Source organism: Olea europaea, chromosome 10 (genome assembly GCF_002742605.1).
Source record: "Olea europaea var. sylvestris chromosome 10, O_europaea_v1, whole genome shotgun sequence".
Classification (NCBI taxonomy): Eukaryota; Viridiplantae; Streptophyta; class Magnoliopsida; order Lamiales; family Oleaceae; genus Olea; species Olea europaea.
This window is the reverse complement of record NC_036246.1, coordinates 40,763,281-40,781,238: the sequence shown is the minus strand read 5'-3', so window position 1 is coordinate 40,781,238 and position 17,958 is coordinate 40,763,281. Positions and strand designations below refer to the sequence as shown.

At 32.9% G+C, this 17,958-nt stretch overlaps 1 long non-coding RNA gene across 1 annotated transcript in view; it reads right to left on the bottom strand.

Annotated features, from left to right (window-relative positions):
- Positions 1–15,647: 15,647 nt before the first annotated feature.
- The window catches only part of LOC111402271, a 16,197-nt gene continuing 13,886 nt past the window's right edge, over positions 15,648–17,958 (bottom strand). Inside the window, exon 3 of the long non-coding RNA XR_002704206.1 lies at positions 15,648–16,388. This is a non-coding gene — a long non-coding RNA (uncharacterized LOC111402271). The remainder of the gene's footprint in view (positions 16,389–17,958) is intronic.

The window sequence follows — 17,958 nt, the reverse complement described above, 5'->3', positions numbered from 1 at the left end:
TGAATTGGCTATATAATTACAAGACTTCTTCATTCTCTCATTCTTGAATTTGGCATAACATTTGAGAGAGAGCATAGAAAGGTAACCAAGTGGGAGCTTTCCATAACTCCGGCGAAATTCTTGGTGGCTTCCGGCGAATCTTTTCTCGGTATATCCATTGCCATTCCCGTGGACGGCGGTGCATGATCCGGTGTGGCAAAAATCTGAGCTCAACATCAAGAACACTTCATTGGTGGTGTTGAAGAAGCTTTGGGTCGTTTTGGTTCGGTTTTACACTTTGAGAGTTTATTATTCCACATTGTAGTTGTAATAATATTTAGTATACTACACTTTAAACTCTACAAATGATTTCAGAGCTTAGGCTAGTGGTGAAAAGTGTTAAAACAACCTGAAAATCGGATTGGAAGTTGAAGGGGTTCAATTTTGTTTTAAATAAGTTCAACAGAAACTTTAAACCCATTTTCTGGAAAAACAACGAACCTGGTGGATGAACGGAGACCACCACCAGATTCCAAAAGTTAAGAATAATATTTCGATGTAGTGTGTGTGATACACGTGCCAGCGGTTAAGGCGGCACATGAGACCACGCGAAGAGGACACTTGAGACGCATGAGGGGGCGTGGAGGGGATTCAGCCGGAGGTCAAAAAGACAGATTGTTCCTCGATGAATTTCTGACCTTCTGGTGGTGTTGGATTTCAATTGGTTTACTGTGGAAGCAGATACAGTCTTAGGTAGAAAAGTGGAAACGGAGAAACTTTTCTGTTGGCGGTTCGGTGGTATTTCCTGGTGTTGCAGCAACTGTTGGATGACTTAGGGTAGTTACTCGAGGCCCTAGATCGATAAAGACTCACATCTCTCCTTAAAATACGAACCAATAGATTGATTCACTCGATTTGCACGCTCTAACACCCTCTTGAATTTATAATTGAAATATTATGTTATTTGCTACCATATTATTATTCGACTCTTGTGATATCGGTCATGTGTTACTTGTTGTGATATCATCGTTTATGTCATCTTAGAAAGTAATTTATACATAAATTGGTTTGAACTTGCATTTGTGTGTGGGTAAATTGACTAAGTAAAACTTTTTCGAAAACATTATTTTGCTACCTTGGCCTCACGAGTTGAATTGGCACAATTCAATGGTAAGGGAGATTATTCCACTTGGAAGCAAAAAATGAAAGCCATTTTAATTCAACAAAAAATTTCTAAAGCTCTTGACGACCCGAAAAAATATCCCGATGCATTAAAAGCTAAACTGGATGAAATTACTGAGATGAATGAAATTGCACATAGTTTGATTATATTGCATTTATCTGATGATGTGTTAGGACAAGTTGAACAACATAAGACTACCAAAGAGTTGTGGGAAGCACTTGACAAGCTATTTTTGGAAAAATCTCTTCCAAACAAAATACATTTGCTTCAAAAACTGTTTAGTTTTAATCTGGACCCGAAAAATGATCTTGAATCTAGTTATACTTTTAAATGCTATGCTCAAATCTTATAGAGATGTTAGGAATGCTATCACGTATGCTAGGGATACATTAACCCACGATGTTGTGATTGATGCTTTGAGGGCTAGGGAGCTTGAGCTTAAGAAAGAGTTGAGGGGTAGCTCAAGAGAAGAGATTTTTTTTGTTAGACGGAGAAATGAGACGAGGGAGAAACATTTTCAAAGTAAGAAGGGCAGAGAAAAATCAAAGGGTAGGTCTAAGTCTAGAGATAAGAGTGGTAAGAAATGCTTCCATTGTGGCAAGTTAGGACATTTCAAGAAAGACTGTAATGACCTTAAGAAGAAACAGAGACCACAACACAGTGATGAGCAGAACTTAGTTACTGTAAGTGATTCCCTCGATTGCCTACATGTTATGACTGTGTCAGGAGATTTTGATACCGATGTAGACAGTGCTCGTGATAACATACATGTCATGAATGTTTCTAATATTGATTTTGACACTGAGTAGGTATTAGACTCGGGTGCCACTGTTCATATGTGTCTTGTTCATTTCTGCAAGGGAAAGGTATAATGAGGCACATGATTGTAAGTCATACCCCTCAACAAAATGGGGTAGTAGAGAGAATGAATCGAACTTTAATGGATAAAGTCAGATATATGATGATTAATTCTGGGTTGTCTAAAGGTTTTTGGGATGAAGCCATGTACACTGCTGCCTATTTAATGAATAGGTCACCTTCTAGTTCTGTTAACTTCAAGACTCCTTAAGAGTTGTGGTCTAGAAAATCCCCAAATTTGTCACATATTAGAGTGTTTGGTTTTGCGGCTTATGCACATCAGGTTGAGGACAAATTGGACCTTAGGGCTACTAAGTGTGTCATGTTAGGTTATCTAGAGGGAGTAAAAAGATAAAGACTATGGGTTTTAGGTGTAAAGGGCATTAATATTATTAACAGTAGAGATGTGAAGTTTAATGAACTTGATATGCCTTGTCTTAAAAACATAGTGAGTCAGAACAAACAGGCTAAGGAATGAGAATCTTCTACTGGAAAAAAGATGGAATTTGAGGTGAAGAGATTAGGTGATAATCTAGAGATAGTGAAATCTAACCTCAAGAAGAATCTGATCAAGAAGTGGTGATAGAATAACCTGAACTTGAAATTCCTGAAACTGTTGTCCCTAATCAAGAAACATCTGCAGGTACTAATTTGGATGATTACCAGTTAGTAAGGGATAGAAAGAGAAGACAAGTGAAGCCCAATTTGAAATACATCTCTTCAAATTTGATGGAATTTGTCCTAATTTCAGGTGAACCCTTGGAGTCAGTTGAACCGACTTCATTTGAGGAAGTGGTTAATTGTAAAAATTCTGAAAGTTGGAAAAAGGCTACGAGAGAAGAGATTTAGTCTCTAAACAAAGATGAGACTTGGAAGTTGGTTGAAAAACCAAAGAATCAAAAGGTAGTCCACTGTAAATGGATCTACAAGTTAAAAGAAGGAGTAGGACCAATAGAACCTTTAACATATAAAGCTAGGTTGGTTGCGAAGGGATTTACTCAAAGAGAAGGGATAGACTATAATGAGGTGTTCTCATTGGTTATTAAGTATACAACTATCAAGTTAGTCTTAGCCTTAGTTGTCCAATATGATTGGGAGTTGGAGCAACTAGATGTTAAGACGACTTTTCTTCATGGGGAGTTAGATGAATTTATTTACATGTCTCAACCTCAAGGGTTCGAGGTGAAGGGAAAATCAGAACTTGTGTGTTTGCTTAGAAAGTCCTTGTATGGTCTTAAGTAGAGTCCTAGACAATGGTATAAGAGATTTTATACTTCTATGCTTAGAACTGGTTTTAAGAGGAGTGACTTTGATGCATGTCTATATTTCAATAACTCTAAAATAGGCTGTGAAGTTTATTTATTGTTATATGTGGATGATATGTTGCTTGCTAGTCCTAGTAAAGTTGAAATCATAAAGATAAAAAACCTTTTAAAATTGGAATTTGACATGAAAGATTTAGGAGAGGCAAGAAAAATTCTTAGCATGATTATTAAAAGGAATAGGGCTGATAATAGGATGACTATTAATCAAAAGTCTTATTTGGATAAAGTGATAACCAAATTTGGTATGAAATTTGCTAAGTCTGTCAATATACCATTAGCTGCACACACGAACTTTTCATATGCACAAAGCCCTAAAACTGAAGAAGAAATGTATGAAATGAGTAATGTTCCCTATGCTAATGTCATTGAGTCTGTAATGAATTCTATGATTACCACTAGACCGGACCTTGCATATGCAACTAGTTTTTTGAGTAGGTTTATGTCTAACCCAGGTAAACCACATTGGATTGCACTTAAATGCTTATTAAGATACCTAGCTGGATCTTTGAAAGGGGGATTAATGTTTGAACGAAGAAGTAACAAATTAGAACTTCAAGGATATGTAAATTCTGACTTTGCGAGGGATAAAGATCAGAGGAAATCTACCACTTCTTACTTCTTCACTTTAGATGATAATTGTATCACTTGGAAATCACAGTTGCAACCTATAGTTACACTCTCCAGGACTGAAGCAGAATATGTTGCATTAAATGAAGTTGTAAAGGAATGCATGTGGTTGAACGGCCTTCTATGTGAATTAAACTTTTTGAATGATAATGCTATGATTTTTATCGATAGTCAAAGTTCATTGATGTTGTGTAAAAATCCTGTTTATCATGAACGTACTAAGCATATTGAGGTGAAGTATTACTTCATTAGGGAGATGTTAGCTTCTGGTGATTTTATTTTACTTAAAATTGCAATGGATGATAACCCTGCAGATGTTGGAACAAAATTACTTACGGTTGGTAAGTTCAACAAATGTTTATCAATACTAAGTATTGATAATGGTTAATTGTTGTGCATGTACTAAGCTAGAGTGAGTGATGATAATAAAAATAAGATCGCACTAATGGATATCACTTGTAATCGGGGAATTTGGTGATTGATGTTATGTGATCCAAAGTGAAGATTTGTAAGGTCAGTCATATCCTATTATTGGTGCAAGTGGATTGGTCTAGAGAATGTGACTTGTATTGTGCTAATTATGGAGTAATATGGACCATAGATTAAATCCAATTGGATTTAATCTTGTGGTCAATTATCGATACTAGTGTTGTCACACTCTTTTTGACCATAGTATAATATTTGAATTTTGAATTCAAATGAATTGGCTCTATAATTACAAGACCTCTTCATTCTCTCATTCTTGGATTTGGCATAACATTTGAGAGAGAACATAGAGAGGTAACCAAGTAGGAGCTTTCCATAACTCCAATGAAATTCTTGGGGGCTTCCAGTGGATCTTTTCTCGGTATATCCATTGCCATTCCCGTGGACGACGATGCGTGATTCGGTGTGGCACAAATCTGAGCTCAACATCAAGAACACTTAATTTGTGGTGTTGAAGAAGTTTTAGGTCGTTTTGGTTGGATTTTACACTTTGAGAGTTTATTATTCCGCATTGTAGTTGTAATAATCTTTTGTATACTACACTTTAAACTCTACATTGGCATTTTGGAAGTGAAATCAGGAGCACAAAGGAGAGTCATTCAATGAGGTAGAGAAATATTTGGGAAAATCAAAGTCAAGCTTCAAATTGGATTGTATCTATAACTTTGTACTTTCTTAATTATTTTTGTCATGTTTCCAATGTATTGTGTAAAATATTCTCCTTTTTATCATTTAAACAATATGAGCTAATTTATTGTGTTGGGATTTATGGTATTAATTTAACCTAACTTTTGATTAATTTTGATATTTGCTCTTTAATGTTAAGTTATTTATTTCCATGTGTTTATATTATTGTATTTATTGCATTTTCGTTTATGTGGTCAATGAATGATTATGTTTAGTGATTTGTACATCATTCAAGAGAATATTGTGCATTTTAGATCAAATAGTAGAAACCCTAGGCTTGTGTAAGGGATAGAGATATACCCTTAACCTCAAGTGATCCATTGAGTTATTTTCATAAAGATTTAATGTGGTTGTTTGGTTTTAATCGACATAGAGAGATAGTAGGTTAAACAAATCAATTAAGGCTAATGTTGCTCGAGAGAGGTAATTAACTAAACTTAAAAAATCAGGTCTAACATCGTAAATGGGTAATTAGTTAATTGACTTTTAGAGAAACTAATTAGGTGACGGTTAAATGAAACCATGAATTTCAACCACGTTTGCTTCCAAAATTTCCAAGATTTTTATATTTTCTTATTTTGTAAATTTTTAGTTAATTTTCTTATTTAAAAATCATATATTTAATTGTGTGTGTTTATTTTTATTGTTAGAATTAAATTAATTAGAATGTGTAATTTAAAATATACATTCCTCGAGAGATCGACAACCCGGACTCAAAAAGTCCACTTTATTACTTGCGGTTTGCGCACTTTTATAGCAGACATATACTATGTAAGATCACTACGACAGTGAGGTGCTGCAAATAACATTACTCATTTTTTTTTGTATGACGGGACACGATTTCAATCAGCAAACACATTTTTACCGCGAACTAATAAAAAAAGGAAAAAAAATCCTTAATCAGACACCAAATTGATTATCATAATCATTAAAACCCATATGAATCTCTTGGATCATTATCATGATCATGTGCAAATCGTTCCACAAACACAGTACATTCAAGCTCCAAACTTTTTCACAATTTGCCATTATCCTTTGTATCAGAATCCAATGGATTTGCATCCTTCTCATGGTCACTTGGAATTCCATTCCGATCTACCTTTTTCGCATTCGTTAGGCTACGAATTGTTCGCTTCGTTGACGGTGAGCTTTTAGGTTATGGACTACATCAATTACAAGTACAAGTGGTTGAAGATCTGTGATCGATTTGGGGAAATTGGAGGTTTCAAAATCAAATTGGTGTTTGATATCAAGTTTGATTTTATGAGTTTTAATGTTTTTTAGTGGAAAAAGCATGTTTGCTGGTTGAAAATGAAATCATGTCCCATTGTACAAAAAAATGGTTTCAGTTTTTTGTATTTTTTATGTTTTAAAAAGAATTTAATATATGACTTGGAAATTTTGGGTGATGTGGCATGCTGTTAACTGCCGTGCAAGAAAAACGTCCTCCACGTCAGTAAAAATATTTAATAGATTTTAAGTATTGATGGATGGAGTGCAGAGGGGATAAATTCAGTGAGCAAGTTGAAGCATTTCATAGTTCAGTGAGTAGTCCGCTACCAATCTATAAGTTCAGTGATTTTTAAAGAATTTTCCACTTACATTGATTTAAGAGTGTGATGAAAGATATGATCGATAATCGAGATTGGCACACATTCATATCTCATAATTGATCGAATCGTATTGGCGAAGGGATTATAGTTTCAAGATAAACGAACAATTTTGATTGTCATACCACGTGACTTTTTCATCACATGTGTTATTCTGATACATTGGTATATGTCAATCTGGGACGACGAATATAAATTAATGATAAATTAAAAAAAATATTTTAATTTATCAATTTTTATTGGATCAAAAAATAGTTTACGTTGTTGGACATCATGATCGAGAATATAATGGGTCACACACAAAAAGGGGATTAGAAGAATGAGATTTACTAATTAATTAATTGACAAGTGTTGTACAGTTAATTAATTCAATAACTTATTAATGGGTCAAATTAATTAATTAGAAAAGCTGACTTTGGTATATCAATTGACTTAATCTTTAATTGATGATACCCTGATCATAAATCAATCTTAGAGAACATATTCACTGCTTTCAATTGGTCAAATAAATTTTCTATTCTTGATGGAAGATACTTGTTTTTAATAGTGAGTTTATTTAGTTCACGGTAGCCTATGCATGTTCTCATGATAACGTCATTCTTCTTAACAAACAACATTGGTGCTCCTTATAGAGAAACATTGGGCGGAATAAACCCATTATCTAACAATTCTTGAAACTGGACTTTAATTCTTCTAACTCTTTTGATGCCATTCAATATGGCGCTATAGATATTGGTGCCGCACCATGAACCAAGTCTATCGCAAACTCGATTTACCTATTTGGTAGTATACCGTAAAGATTTTCTGGAAATATATCTTCAAATTCTTATACTATCGATACTTCATTCATCTTATATTCTTGATGCTGCATTCCTAAAATATTTACTAGAAATGCTTGATATGTTTCTTTCTTCGATTTTTTTTTAGCCTTTAATGTTGAGATTACTTGTATTTTAGGTTTGGTCTTTAATCCAAAAAATATATCATATTCGAAAAGCAAAAGCATAGACGCACTCCATACGTAATCTTTTGTATAGAGTTGTGGCGGGCAAACGCTAAGATGGAATAAACCCGCTAATATGCCTAATGTCCCTGCTGCAATATGATGAGAAGCTATTCCTCCGGGAACAAAGGGAACAAAACCTTCCACGTCCCATGTCGGATTTACAGGTTGTATTTTTCCCGTTAAAGAAGAAGAATTCTTCTTTTCTAGGGAAAAGACACTTCATTCTCTCGACATCGGATGGTGACATATTTACTACCTAGCCAATCTATGCCTAAAATTATGTTAAAAGTCTTTCATGTCTATTATGAATAGATTTATCTCAAATGCTCATCCTTCGAGTTCCATTTAAACTGACTTAGCTATCTTATCAATGTTTAGCACCCCACTCGAAAAGAATGCTAACTTCTAGTATGTTATGAGACTTATCACATGCAATATAGATTTAGCTATGAAGACAGTGAAACGAAAGAATACGTTGTCCCGGAGTCAAATAATGTAATTCTTCTTTGCCTCTTGCTCCATCATAGCAAAGACTCGAGTTTCCCTTTATTATTCTTATCATGATCTTCATTCTTCTTATGAACAAACTCTGTACAATTTCGAGCTATATGGCCTGACTTACCACATAAAAAATATACATTTTTTCCCATCAGAGACTTTTCTTTGTGTATTTTGCCACACTTAGGACGAGATGGAATGGGATTGTTCCCATCCTTGCTGGCATCAACTCCACTATTTACTTTCTTATTCTATCATTTTTGATTTCTTCTTTCTTGGTTGTTTCACTTCCTCTTACTAGCTACAAACTTATTTTGTTGGCTGCCTTAACCATAATGGTCTGCAATTGTATTTATTCCATACTTTTCACTACTAGCCCTTTGATACTAGATAGCATGAGCTTGTTCCAACATTTTGCTATAGGTAGTAAAACGGTGAAACATAAGGATCAAGCTAATATCTTGATGAAGCCCTTGCCGAAATCTCTTTATGTTCCTAGCTTTAGTATCCACCAAATGTGAAGCATACTTAGTTAGCAGGTCGAACTTTCTTTCCTAATTAATCATAGTCATGCTTCATTTCTTTGGCTATAAACATTCTGTTTTTGAAGTCCTTTAACGCTTGGGGAAAAAACTTCTCAATAACTTCTTCTTTGAATTGATTCCAAGTCAAAGCCTCTTGCTTGGCCTCGGTCCTAGTTCGGATATTGACTCCCACCAATAATTTGCAACTCCTGTGATGCATTGTACCTTTTGTGCATCATTGGCATCTATAAATCGAAAAACTCGTCCCAATTTTTACAACTATTCCTCGACAGTTAACGTATCATCTTCACCATTAAAAAAGGATAGTTTATACCTTCTGAAAGTTTCCACAATCGAAGCTTGAGTCGGGGTAGCTATATGGTTTGCTTGTAGGGCTTACCTTCCAAGCTTGTAATACCACTCGCTACATATCTCTTCTCAAATCATTTTGGTTTGGTTGTGCCATTTCTTTTAGATAAGAGAATAAGTATTCATCCATTAGACATGCATGCCACCAATTCAAGAACAAAATTTTAAAAGAAAAGTGCATAACTTTACTTACAACTTAAAGCCCCAAACTTAACCTAAGAAAATTTACATGACTTGAACTTAATTGAAATTGCAAAGAAAAAAATTGATATTATACTGATTTATTTATTTTATTTGCCTATCTATAGGCCTTCTACATCCCCTCTCAATCTTCATCTGGACTCTCCTCCTCGATGATTCCTACCAGTTCATTTACCTCATCAATCCCCAATGGCTGAGTTACTTTATCATCTATCATCACTCTTGAATCTGAAATAGAATGTGAGATTACTTCCTCAAGGTAGGTTTCCCAATACTCTACAAGAGCATTGCAAAAATCTACATAGTCTATGTCACGAGGATTCCCTGATAGAATTACTAATCTCATTTCTTTTAATAAAAGCTTGCTAATACACTCTTCACAAGGTGCTAAGGTATCTAAGAGATGTCAAATGGCTTGTCAATCACTAATTTGATAGCCTGCATTCTTAGTTGCCACCCAACGCTTATGAACTCTTTGCACATAAATCCTCTAAATCTAGGGAATCATCAATTTCAAAATCCAAATATGTCCTAATCGTCATTTCTAAGGCACTGACTAGATTGCTTCTTCTAGCCATCTGTCACCTATTGTTATCATAGCCTAATACATATATTTTTTTCACAACTAACAATAAAATTCGTGAAAACAATCTTGGAATATGAAATTAGTACAAAAACAATAATGTTCTTTTTTTTTTTCTTTCAACAGTTCGAGCTATATTAAAAATTTTCTTAATTTCATTTTTACTTTGTAGTTACCCTAGAGTTCTATTACAAATCCTAAAATTTATTGAAAGTAAATGATTTAAGATATATAACTTTGATTTGTTAAATAATGAAAGTAAAATGGAGGGTTAAAATGAATGTTAGCGTGCATTACGAAGTTAAACTCAGCAAAGCGCTATCCAACTATCAAACTTAGTTGGACCATTTATCGAATTCATAATTTTATAAAATTTTTATAGTATTTTCTGAACTTATTCAAGTACAACACAGTAAACTTTTAGAATATTTTAACATCGTTTAGGCAGTCAAACATGTGAAAAAGACTGTTCTTGGGTACTCTAAAAACAACACAGAAAAATGGCATATCTTATCTTACCAACCTTCAATTGACTTGATTCCAAAGCCGACGGATAGAGGACTTGTAGAGCTGTCGAACCTCAATCTGTCCAAAAATTCAAAAAAAAAAAAATTGTTCAGGATATCGGGACAAAATTCAAGCAGTAACCTAAAAAGTTTTGTTTGCAAGTCTAACATTTAATCTTAACTTCTTTACCAACCTTAATTATATGCATAATTTAATCAAATAACAATTTAAATGCTCACATCAAGAAAAAGAACTAGGAAATCTTAAAAAAAGATAAACTAACATCATTAAAAATTAAACATAAGTTCCATAACTAGTAAGAACTAGAAACTCTCTAATTGTGACTTGTTACACAAATGAAGAACCTTTCACCCTTCGGATCATCTGCAATCCATGTAAATCCCACTTACTCAACCATCCTTTAATCTAAAAAATTTGTCAACATAGACGGTGTGAGCTTCAAACTCAGTAGGACTAATATCACATGTTGCACCCTTTTGGTTATAAACATATATACATTTATACATAGTGACAGGAAATAATTTAAGATTTCAGGTAGATAAATACTGACAAATTCACGATTTCAAAGAATCCATTGGGATCGTAAAAACCAGTTATGGCCATATATAAACTTCTTGTTCATAGCTTCAAAAACTCTTTATTTGTTCATATCTTCAAAAATTCTAATACACATCACAAGCATAGATATACATACATAATGAACAAAAGGTCAATACTTAGCACCACCTACCTTGATTTTCCTAAAATATAAAGGAGCAAAATGTGAAAAAACATTTCTCCTTCACACCCTTGCTATTTTTTAAACTTAACTTAATATAAAAGATATTTTTGAGAGAAAATAAAAGCAAATTCAGATTTGAGGAGAGGTATAGTAAAAAAGTGACTTTCAGTTTCTTGTAACCTTCATTTTTAGTGAAAAACAAAATGAAAGAGCTATATTATCATTAACCTTGTTAAACTGAGTCTTTAGCTACAAATTTAAAGAGTTTTAAGCCCACAAAAATAATTCTTATTAAATTTTTTATAAAATATTTATATCATGAAAAATAAAGGAAAGTGAATTATTCATAGGATTTGTAACATATCTCTACAAATGTCAACTAATAAAACAATTATTTCATCCAATTAACTTAATTAATTGTTCTTAATGTGCAAAATATGGAGTTTTTAACTCAAAAATAATTTTATAAAAATATTTTATAAAAACATCAACATGGTTATTCGAACCTGGGTTGCCTCTGTAGAATACCACGTCGTTGATAATTGTGGCAACACAGTTATTCATTAAATTATTGTAATTAAATTTACTTAAACTTAATGTCTTAAATATTTGAGCTTTTAGATAACTTGTGGCCTTGGGCTTTTATTACTTTAAATGGGTCGAGCCTATATAGCTCGTTTCTTAAATGAGCTAAATCAAATAACTTAAAAATATAAAATTTGGGACTTTATAAACGTACTTTTGGTCAAGAAGTAGAGACTACTGAAGATATATTAGCTCCATGTAAATTTAGTAGGATCATTCGACCTCTTAGAAGGTAAAAATTCACGAATACTGATAACGTATTATTAATCGATGATGATTAACCTACTACTTATGCAGATGTAAAGTCAAGTGTTAGCTAAAAGAGAGAGGAAGAGACCACGATATCTAAAATGAACTCAATGTAGTATTCAATGTTTGGATCTTGGTTGACCAGCTAATGGGATAACACTCACTGATTATAAATGAGTTACAAAGAAAAGGTTGACAAGGATGGAAACATCCATAAATTAATACCAAGGTTAGTAGCAAAAGTTTATAAACAAAGACAAGGAATTGACTTTGATGAAATTTTTAACTAGGAGCCATGCTAAAGCTCATTCGAATTTTACTTGTAATAGCTGCATATCATGACTATAAAATGTGGCAAATGGATGTCCAAACTACATTCTTTAATGGGAACTTGTAAGAAGAAGTGTACATAACCCAACCCAAAGGTTTTGAATTCAAAGATGCTAACACGATATGCAAGCTTAATCATCACTATATGGATTGAAGCAAGTTTTTAAGAGCTAAAATCTTTGATTTGATGGGACAGTCAAAGGTTGATTTTATCAAAAATGGAGACAAACTGTGTGTTTACAAGAAGGTAGTAGGAGCACTGTCGTATTTTTAATATTATATGTAAATAACATATTATAGGAAATGAGATCCCAATGTTTTAATTGTTGAAATTATGGTTGTCAAAAATTTACTCCATGAAAGATACGGAAAAAGTAACTTGATCTATAGAGATAGATCTAAAAGAATTATTAACCTATCCCAATCTATATAGATAAAATCTGAAGAAGATTTTATATAAAGAAAATGAACTGAAAGTTCATTGATACTGATGCTAATGTCCAGTTGAACTAAGATGATAGCAAATCTCTATCAAGATACACTTTACTCGTAATAATTCAGCAATTGATTGGAAAATTTCCAAACATGAACAATCGTTGATTCAATAGTAGAAGCCTAGTACACTATTGGTTCAAAAACAGCAATGAGTTGTTGTCTGGATCAAGTTCTTTAATGAGCTTGGAGTAGTTTCTAACCTTATGGATCACATATACTGTATTGCGATAACAATTAAGTCATTGTGTTGTGATTATGAGATACAAATTACATGTGGTTGAATCTTAAATTATCCACGATCGTACGTAATAACGATATACGGATATCGTTATTGCGGGTAGGTCATCACATTTTGCATATCTTACTTGTGAGGTAAGGAGTTGATCTTACAAGTTAAAGTGTGGTGACACTTAAATAAACATGTGAATTTTTTGTTATAGAATAAACCATTGGAGATCCATCGAAAAGATTCCACATGGATAAATATCTAAGTGTTAATAGTTAATTTTTAATGTTCGATAATGAAATTTTTAGCAATCGAAAAAGTTTTATATTTTAAAAGAAAAAGTTTTTCACAAATTCTTGAAAGGAAGAAATTTGTATTGGTTCAAATTTCTCCAATTTATGTGCTTTAAGTTGGTCACGTAATTAAGTATGTTCACTTAGTCTAGACTATGTTAATTATGTTTTACTTCATTTTGCGACAAATTATACTAAATGTTTAAGCTTTGTTTTATTGCCCAATTGTATTAGAGTTAGTAGTTACATAAGTTGTTATTTAGTTCAAACTTCTAGTTTTTATTGATTATTCAATATCAATAGATTAAATATTCAACTATTGTAATTGTGAGCATTAGTTTTCCAATATTAGGCTCTGATCAAAATTCAAATTATTTTGTGGATAAAGGCCTCAAGAAAAAAAAATCCAATTGGATATATAGGGATCAAGATGAAGCAGTTAGAACGTTTTAGCTTATCTCTTTTTTTTTTTCTTTCTTTCTTTTTCTTTTTCTTTCTTTTTTTTTTTTTTTTTTTTTTTTTTTTTTTTTTTTTTTTTTTTTTTTTTTTTTTTTTTTTTTTTTTTTTGATAAGCCTTAATCACTTTCTCAAGAGACCTCAAACAATGATAGAGTCCTAATTATTAGAAATTTAGAGAGGTTAGTGATTGATTTAATTCCAAATTCTATGACTTCTAATTGAATTGAAATTCATCTAAATCAAGTTCATCTAAATCAAGAAGGAATTTCAGTCATTTAATACTCCATCATAACCAAACACAAGCACATGCTCGACTATAAATGAAAGAAATGGGAAGAAATATATTTGAGAATAGGGAGGAAAGGTATTGCATGAAATTTCTAAAGTTGGTGCTTTGAAGTACACATGCAGGGTGCTCAAACCCTAAGACATATTTCAAAGGAAATAGACTTAAACCCCATTTTATTTCACTTCATGTTATATTTTAGCCTGTCTAAATGTGATTATATATTATATATGGCTCCTTATGGGGATTTAAATATGAGTTGGTGGTGTAGTAGTGCACCAGAAATGTAAAGTTGGTGGCATAGTAGTACACCAAATATTAGTATGTTGCCTGATCATTGTTATGCTTGCTTATTAAAAGTTTGAATGACATGAATATATGCTTAAAGTATGATATGTTTGGATTTAATGCATATATGAGTTTATTGAGTATTTTTATGAAACACTCAACCCTTAACAATTTCAGATTAAGGAAATCAATGGCCGTGTGGATGAGAACAGTGGTGCTTTGATGTGAACTCGAATAATTTTTTAAATTTTGGAATATTTTAAGTTAGTATTTCTTGAAAGTTTGAAGACTGAATTGGTTGACGAAAATTGTTTCATGATGGATAGAATATTGTGGTTTATTTAGTTTATTTGAGTTGTAACACCAGTGTTTAAATATTTTCAGTTTCTGTCCCTAAGCTCAAAAATTCACGTCGACTAAAATATTTGGAATTTTGAGGTGATTCTAGTTGGAGAAAGTATCCATATGAGTTATCTATCTCTCGGATTTAGAATCGTGAATTTTGATTGTGTAAAACTCAAGTAATGAACGTTTTCCCTAGGGTTGTCAGAATGTACCCGAGAACAAATAGATTCAGTTTTGAAAACAATTTTGACACTCTATTGATTGAATTTGCATTCAAAATTTCAACTTTAATTTCCCCATGTGTAAGTTGCCTACAGTTTAATTGTTGTAAATTTTGGATTTCATTTAGTGGCCTAACGGATTTTTCTTTCATAAGAATGTACAAGCTAAAAATTCAAAGTTTCCGAAAGAAAATTTCTTCGGTTTTGCAATGGATTCTCTGAAACCTTAATGCTTGTAGTCTAAGTTAATTTTTGCATTTTTATGAAAAATCTTGATATAATTTTGCAAATTTTAGATCTTAGTAAATTCACAAGTCCCTAAAACTCACAGCATTACAAAATTGGTCTTTCGACTTGAGGTCATCATAGTGCACTATATGGGGACAATCTTGCTTTAGGTGATATTAGATGTTGCTCTGTTAAGAGGCGCTAATACGATATCATTTGGATATGTTTAGAATGATATGAAGGTTATGAATGGTCAATAGATGACACTTTCAGATAGTAAGAGATTATGACATACTTTTCATTTAGTTAAGTTGATAACGAAATCTTTGACCAAAGTATACTTATAAGTCATAAAGAGATTTCGACATACATTTATTTAAAATTGGAATGAAAGATATGATCGATAATCGAGAGATCAAACCATATTGACGAAAGATATTTTTTTTTTGCTGTTGTATTCCATTCAATCTGATTATATGTATTTGTAGTTGATACAAATGCAAAGTAAGATTACAATAAACTTTAAATTACAACAACTCAAGCCTTTCTGTGGATTCATTTTATCTTTCAACTGTGATTGTAACCCTTGTAATGTCGTCGAGCCAGAATCTTCATCAAAGGATAATGACACATCCTTAACGGAGACAAAATATGATTATTAAATGCATATTCTCTAATAGCTTAAGAATTACGATGAGGTAATTCAACTAAATGATTTTTTGGGTCGAACTTCTTTGTCATTAGAGAATAAAAACACACAAAAATAGAGAAATATATAGGTATTGGTACTACTGTATATATAAAATAGAAGAGATCAAGGAGCAGCAGTTTGGGTCAACTCCATTTGGCTACCTTCATGAGATTGAGTTAACTCAGTTTGAAGTGAATCATTCTGAACATTCTTGTTGTTCGTGTTGTGTTTCATCTCGCCATAGAAGTAGGAAATAAAACCCCAAAGCGATAGGAAAAGAGAGACGCCCTTTTCTGCTTGAAACTTTTCATGGTAGAAAATAACCGCTAATACTTCTGTGACGGGAAGTAGAACTGTTATGATGATGGCTGATAGAAGAGAGGAAGAGTAGAAAATGACTCCAATTGCACCCAAGAAGAAACATTGCCAAACAATTGCACTCCAAACCACTACCAAATAATATTTTCCTTCTCCAAGTTCATACTCTTTTGCCTCCCTCGAGATGGCCTACACAACACGTTACAAATACATACTTGTAAGTGTTAATAATATGTGTCAATAATTCAAACATAGCAGGTGCAGCAAATTAAATTAAAAGATTTTGACAGACACCAACTTGAGAATATTCATCATTTGAATTATAGTCGTTTGAACAGTAAATTTTCTCGATCACACAACCGGGTTCCAAATCCTTCCTGATAGAATCTGGTGGCTAATTTTGAAATGAACCGTGTTATATAAAATTATGGATGCTATGAATACAAATTGGTGGCACTAGAGGCCAATCAAAATTTGCATCACTCATCTAGAATGGGTTAACCATCTCAAAATTGAGGCTTGATAGAGCTTCCTCTTTGGTAGAAAAATTGAAAAAAGAGAGAAGAGAACTTATTTTTGCACATCTTTAACATATGTTAACTATAGGAAAAACCAGGAAGCAAAGCTAAAATAATCCAGCCTAGTGGCTATAAGGGAATTCAGGTTAGAAAAATTCTACTCAAACAAAGTCAAGGTTGTAAGCCACTAGTCCGAGAGTTCTGGAGAGAAGAGAAAGCTTCAGGCCATTGCTGGTTCAGATGATCCAACTAAGGTAGCTAAGAAAGCTAAACTTGGTAGCCAGGAAAGGACAACAAAGGGAAGTGAAACATGGAAAAAGGAATTCCTGCTTAGGAAGCCCAGAAGTTTAGGATTCCTTGTTTTCATCTTCTGGTGCATATAGGAGATGAGAGAGCCCTTTCGCACTTTCTGCCCGCTCACGTCGCCCTTGATTTGATAAATTACACGCATAGTTCAAACCTGTGCTATAGTTGCACTTTTATCTACAACCTTTTTTGTTTCTTTTTTCATGACATCACGATCCTCAACATTTCGTGATATATCTTTAGGAAGTGTTTACTTTTTGATCCAAAAATCCACGAGTTAAAACGTAAAATCGTGGTAGGTGTTGAATAAGGATGGATGATAATCGAATGAATTATTATTATTATTATTTTAATGAAATTCATCCTTAGTGGTAGCAAAGAGAGAGAAAATGATTTTGGAACATGAATTATAGGCACCTTGAAATATACTATTGGAACTGTGTTGCAATTTTAGATAGTTGAGGAGATTAATGTTAAAAAAAGAGAGGAGTAAAAGTGCAAATGAAGTCTGACTCATTCAACTTATCGTGAAATTTATGGGCCAAGATCCGGCATTCGTGCCGTCTTAAGATTTGTATCTTTTTTAAAAACGTTTCATTGAATGGGATTGATTCAAATTATATGAAATGATGAGCATATGACTTTGGCTTCCCAGTTTTCTCGATAGCTGGGTCAAACTGACAACGTTATATATCATTATTTATTTTTAATTTGTTGCCTTATGCAGTATTCTTCGATTCAAAATGTTGATAGCTCATCACATCAACTTAGAATAGTCAACAACAAGATGTCACACACGGAATATACTACAAATGAGATTATATTTGGAATGATGTCTTGTTATTAGACATTTGAAAATGATGTATATCAAGATTTCAGTGACGAATAGCTAATATGAGAGCCAAGAGCCGAAAGAAAAAGGCAAATGAAGAATA